Source organism: Bison bison, unplaced genomic scaffold (assembly GCF_000754665.1).
Source record: "Bison bison bison isolate TAMUID 2011002044 unplaced genomic scaffold, Bison_UMD1.0 scf7180017864289, whole genome shotgun sequence".
In the NCBI taxonomy this organism is placed as follows: domain Eukaryota; kingdom Metazoa; phylum Chordata; class Mammalia; order Artiodactyla; family Bovidae; genus Bison; species Bison bison.
In genome coordinates this window covers 2,097,600-2,104,107 of record NW_011494861.1, presented here as the reverse complement: position 1 = coordinate 2,104,107, position 6,508 = coordinate 2,097,600, and positions in this window count along the sequence as shown.

Sequence of the window (6,508 nt, the reverse complement as noted above, 5' to 3'; positions counted from 1 at the left end):
TGACGTCCGCGGCGCTCCGCCGGGTCCTAACGCCGGCTTCCAGCCACGCCCACTCCCCGCTCAGCCAACCACGGGTGCGGGAGGGAGGGGCTGTCACAGGGGTGGGCCCTGTCCGGGCGCCAAAATGATCCCAAGTCTGCTGATGCTGCGCCACACCGCTTCCTTTCAATTAAAGGTGAGCGCAAAAAAAACCCACACAACTTTGGTCTCCACTTCGGATCGCAACATATTTTCCTCCTCAGGGCATTTCTCTCGCTTTAGGACGTAAGGGACGAGGGCGGGTAGGTGTTGCTGGTGAGAGCCACTGTAGGTCACAGACGGGCACTCTGGACAGCGACATCTACCGCTAGCTCCAAAGTCACCATCCCCGGAATCTCAGCTGCCCAACCGAAAGTGAATCCGCCGGCTCCGGGGCGGGGATAGGGGAGGGCCGGCGAGCACCTGGGACGTCCCCGTTCCCACCGTCATCTGGAGCCTAAATGCAGCCAGTCTTTACCTCCCAAGAAGAAAAAACCTCCCGGGATATGCATCGTAACAACAGCTGACATTTATAGAGCCGTTTCCCAGGTGGCTCAGCGGTAAAGAATCCGCCTGCCCGTGCTGGAGACGCAGGAGACAGGGGTTCCATCCCTGGGTGAGGAAGATCCACTGCAGGAGGAAATGGCAACTCACTCCAATGTTCTTGCCTGGATAAGCCCATGGACAGAGGAGCCTGGCAGGCTACAATCCATGGGATGGGGTCTCAAAGAGTCGAACACGACTGAGCATGTACACAAAGCACAAGAACAAGCTAAGTGCCAGAGACTGAGCTAAGTGTGTCCGTGAACCAGCTCACTAAATTCTCAAAACAATTCCACTGCAACAGTTGCTATTATTGTCCCCGTTTTACAGATGAGCCAAACAAGGGTCAGAGGGGTGAAGTAACCTGCCCGAGTTACACAGCTACTGGCGGAGGGTGTGGACACAGATGTCTTCTGCCACTTCACTTTATAGCCCGAATGTTCCCCAGAGGCATGGACTCTGGAAGGGCTGAGAGGATCCTGAGAAATAATATTAATATTAAAAATAATTCCTAACATGAACACCCACTATGTTTCAAGTATTGATTTCTTTAATTTTTTCATTAACAATAACAGCCAAGCCTCCATTTTACAGTCCTACTTCATAGATGGTAAAACTGACTCAGAGATGTTTCCTAATTTGCCCAAATCACACAGCTGGAATACAAACCCAGTTCTGACTTCTATTCTAACTCCAGGGCTTCAACTTATTTTCAACTCCTTTATTTTACAGGTGGAAAAACTAAGGTCAGGGTAGTGGCTGTGGAGTATAGACAACAGACCAGGGACAGAAATCTGGGGATCTTGTCTCTGACCTCCAGGGACACAAAAGCTTGTTAGAAATCATGCCCATCTGTTGGTACACAGATCTAGCCAAGAAAGTTTACTGTTTACTGCTTAGTATCAGCAACCTGCACCCCTTTCACCCCAGATGCTTTCAAACCTGCATTCACACACTTCATATGGCAGTGGTGATGGGGGAGAGAATAAGTAACCTGGCCCATTAAGCCAAAAATGCCAACAGAGCATTTCTCAGAAGCAGTCCCAGGAAATCTGCATCAAAATCCCCGGGGAGCCCATTAAACACTTGGAACCTGGGCTTCCCAGACCTATGAGATCAGTCGGGGTGCACAATGGGGCACTGGCCCTTTAACAAGCTCCCAGGGGGCTGATGCCAAAGAAAGTATGGGAATTGCAACCACCCTAATTGCTTAGGGAAAGTCTGCATTTTATAAAATTGCAATGTTTAACCCAATAGAATGAAGGATTTAATTTAGAAATGGACGTGCCTGGCAGCACAGCAATCCTTCCCAAGATCTGGAGACCCTGCCCACATCACATAGGAGAGGACCATTTCCACATGGAGCCAGCTGAGCAGCTCACTTGTTTGTAGGCAGGTGTCCCCTGGCTCCTTGAGACTTAATCACTGTGGATGCTTGGGAAACTGGGGGAAATGAGTGTCCCTCTTTGCCCCTCCCTGGAGGTTGCTCATGCAGCATTTTCATTGGTAACAGAAAGTGGCAGTCTTAAGGGGGCAATTCCTTGTGAAAAGTCCCTTAGGATGGAGCTCTAGGTAGCAGAAGCTCAGAGCCCAGTCACTGTTTCGGAGTAGCCTCCAAGGCACAATGCAAGTGACCTGGGGACTCATGCCAGTGTTCCTTCCATTGACCCTAAGCTCCAGCCCCCTGCCCTAAGAAGACATAGTGCAAGCCACTCAGAGGTCTCCTGCCACACACAGCTGAAGAACTTCAGAGAAACCTTGGTAGACAAACACCCCAAAACTCACATTTTTCCAGTGAGGACACTGAGGTCCAAACAGCTTTGTCTGACCCTGGGGTACCTACCTTGTCAACTAGAAACTGGATAAAAATACCTGTTTGGGGCTTTGGATTCAGAGCTAGCGATTAACAGAGGAAGGGGGGCTAGGAGACAGATGAGGAGGGATCAAACTAATCTGACTCCATTCCCCAAAAGGCCTCCATCTCATTTGTGAAATGAACAGGCTGGACAGATGTTCCCTAAACCTCTGATGACCTTGGGTTCCAAAGGGGCCAAGAAGCTGGGGATAGGCAGGGGCAGGGGGCTGAATCAGCATGGGACCATGAGAGAGTTCTGTGAGAGTCATCTGTCACTTCTGTCCACACGGCATCTGATTTTTCGTATCGTAATCACATCAGCATGATGGATGGTCATGGGACCTAGATTACATTATGGAGTTAATTTATTACATTTTTGAATACCCATTTGCTGGGAGTCTGTTTTTCAAAGTTATTTGCATATTCTTCACCATAACAACAATATGTAGGAGGGTACCTGGGAAGGAAGGGTAGATGTTTAGGAGGAGAAAGAGCTTATTTGCTAACTGCAGCAGGTTCCTGAGGGTCTTCAGTAGGAACAGAAAGAAACTCAGTCCCTAGAGACATTTAAATTGAAACTGAGAGAAGATGAGATGTAAGAATTTTGCCAAGACTGCACAGACAAAGGAAGATTCCTGGGGTTCACTGAACAACACACAATGAATGAACAGGGTGTAACAACAAGAAATGAAGTGTCCAGACCCCTAAGATATTTCCTTTTGTTCCCAGGATGATCACAGGACATAGCATCCATCCCATCCCTGCCTAAGGTTCCCAGGACACCAGACACAGGAAGGCAGGAGGAGCCACAAGAGAGTCAGCCAAGTTTAGCCTGGTGACAATCCCACTGTCACCAGTGGACAGTGCTGACAGTGGGATTCACCGCAATGCTCAGGAACCCAGCCAGCTGGGACACCCCCTGAGCAGAGGCCCAGCCTCATTCATTCTCTGGGTTCAGCACCTCCCCAATGCCTGGCCAGATCCAGGTTCTAAATGAATGTGTGTCCAATGAGCGAATGAAAGAATCTGAAGGAATGAAATGATGGTGGATAGTGACTCACTGACACTTGCCTGACATGAGTCCTTATTGAGTCTGGATGAAGAGCAAAGACCTCTTTGCTTTTCAGTGGGCGGGCTCTAGGTGGTGGTGTGCAGAGAAGAGCTGCTTTCACAAACAAGCAAGAGCTGCAGAATGCACTCCCCACGGTGCCCTTCACACCCTGCTGTGAGAGGCTGCTGCTTCTCTCCCTACCACTGCCCCTTAACCAGATGAATCTCAATGTCTTCATCTGTAAAATGGGATCGTGGTAGCACCAATTGCATAGAGTTGAGCAAGGAATACGTGTGATAATGTTTGTAAAGACACAAAGTATACAATGTCTGGCATGTAAATACCCAATTAATGGCTGTGATGATGATGATATTAAGGTTGACACACACACACACCACCTAAGCCCCTAGAGCAAACACTCTGGACCAGCCATCACACCTTTCAAAACCCCATCCAAAACATTCATAGCTGTGCCCCTCTTGCTATTTCCATTTCCCCGGGCAGCAGGAAACCCCCCCCCCAAATGCCCTGAAGGGGAACGTACATCCTCATGGCCCAATATGCCTAAAGATAAGGGGCTACAGCTGAAATCAGCACCTCTCCCTGCTCATCTGGCCTTCTGATGTGAGGCCAGACCTATACAGCTGCCACAGATCCTGGGGTCCACTGCTGGCCTCAGACTCAGGTCACAGCCCTGGCCTTACTACCCCAGTAACACTGGACAGCCTCCAATATATCATCAACGAGGGCAGAGCCCCCATGCCATTTCCTCCCCAAGGTTCTGCTGACTTTCTAGTGTCATTGACCCCCTTGTTGGTCAGGGGGACCTAGCAGATCATTTCTTCTTGAACTTTGAAACTTTATCCACAGAAGTGCACAGAAACACTAACTGTTATTCACATTTTAGGGGTTGCCGGGCCCTCTGAAGTCATCCTGGACCACAGGGTAAGAGACCTTGATCCAGCTCAACTGCCAATTTTTAAAAATAACTGCTTTACTGAGATATAATTAAATAAATAATAAATATAATTCAATAAAGAATCATTTTTAAAGCATGCAATTCGGTGGTTTTTAATATAGTCACAAAATTGTGCATCCATTGCCAATATCTAATTCTAGAACATCTTCTTTGCTCCAAAAAGAAAAACCCACACACATATTGGCAGCCACTTTCCTACTCTCGCCTTCTCCCAACCCCTGGCAACCATCCCCTAGAAAACTTTCTGTCTCTATGGATTTGCCTATTCTGAACATTTTATGTAAATCACACAATACACAGCCTTTTATGTCTGGTTTGTTTCACATAGCATACTGTATTCAAGGTTCATCCAGACTGTGGCATGTATTGGTACTTCATTCCTTTCTGTGGTCAATATTCCACCACATGCATATACCACATTTTGTTTATTCACTCATCAGGCTATGGGTATTTGAGTTGTTTCCACTTTGGCCATTCAAACATGGAGAAACTGAGGCCCAGAGTCACCAAAACCTGGATGGGGCAGGATTCCAGACTTCTCCTAACATCTACTTTTCTCCACAGCATCACTCTGGGAGGCCCCAGAGAACAGAATCCAAAAGATCACCCTACCGATGAATATCCATCACAACAGCATTGGAACCAGAGGAGCCAATAATTCACTTCTGGTTCAGTAAATGCTGGGCCACAGCTTCATCCTGGACAGGGGCAATCATGCCCACTGTCGTCCTCCCAGGCCCAAGCTACCACTGCCTCTTTTCTGCCGCAGTTTCCAGCTGGTCTCCCTGCTTTTGTCCTTGCCAAATGCAGTCTATTCTTAACTTTGGGAATCAGAGCCCGTTAGTTAAAACCTGAATCAAATCATGCAGGGTTTCCTTGGTGGCTCAACGGTAAAGAATCCGCCTACCAATGCAGATTGAATTCGGGTTCAATCCCAGGGTCAGGAAGATTCCCCTGGAGAAGGAAATGGCAACCTGCTCCAGTATTCTTGCCTGGGAAATCCCATGGACAGAGGAGCCTGGCAGGCTATACAGTCCATGGGGTCACAAAAGAGTAGAATATGACTTACCAACTAAACAACAAATCAGATCATGTCTCTGCTCAGCTCATAACCCAATCCATACTGGAGCCCCACAGGCTGATAATATTCCTATTACAATAACAATAGTTGATAATTTTTCTAGATCATATGCTGTGGGGCCAGGACCTGAGGAACATTATCTCCTTACACAGCCGTTGCACTTAATCCTTGATGCCTGAGAGTTAGGGCTAGCGGTGAGCTCAGAGAGGTTAGGCCACTTGAAGGAGAAGGGGAATGGCATCAGAAAAGGAGACCAGGCATCTAGCCTGACTACAGAGCGGAGCTCTTAAACCTCTGAGCCATAATTTGCCACCCTCTGGAGAAAGAAGACAGTCGAAATGGAAGCCGCTGGGACAGCTCTGGGGGCCAGGCAAGACTGATGATTCGCGCAAACCCGGCCCGCCCCACCGCTCTTTGATCTTTGCTGTGCTGGTGGCCCCACTGACCCCGCCGTGAGTTATGGGGGCCGCGGGACCCATACATAGCATTCCTGGACTCCCAGGGTCGGCACTCTGCGAGTGATGAATGAGCCGGCCCCGAGCGCTGGCTTTGTCCTGCCTGGACCGGGTTTTGGAGCGTCAGACCTATTTTGGACGGGGCGTGGCGAGAAGCGGACTGTGTGTGTGTGTGTGTGTGTGTGTGTGTGTGTGTGTGTTAGGTAGGGGGACTGTCTTTTTCCCCTTCCCTCCCAGGGTGTGAGAGTGGGGAGGGGGCTCTAGTGCAGCCGTTAGTGCGCCCGAGTCTCACCTGATAGAGCTTTAAAGACCCCCTGGAATCCCACATGGAAGAGCGACCCCTCCCAGAACCTCGCCCCCAACTCCGCTCACTTTCCGAAGCTGCAAAAGCCCCGCGGTGCGCGGTCCCGCCTTCCTCGTACCGGGCGTTTCTTCCGTCCCATTTGACAGCCTAGGCGGAATAATCCTTTTGGAGAACCGCCGGCCCCTGCTCGGCCAGACTCGCCGCAGCTAAGCGCTCAGCCCC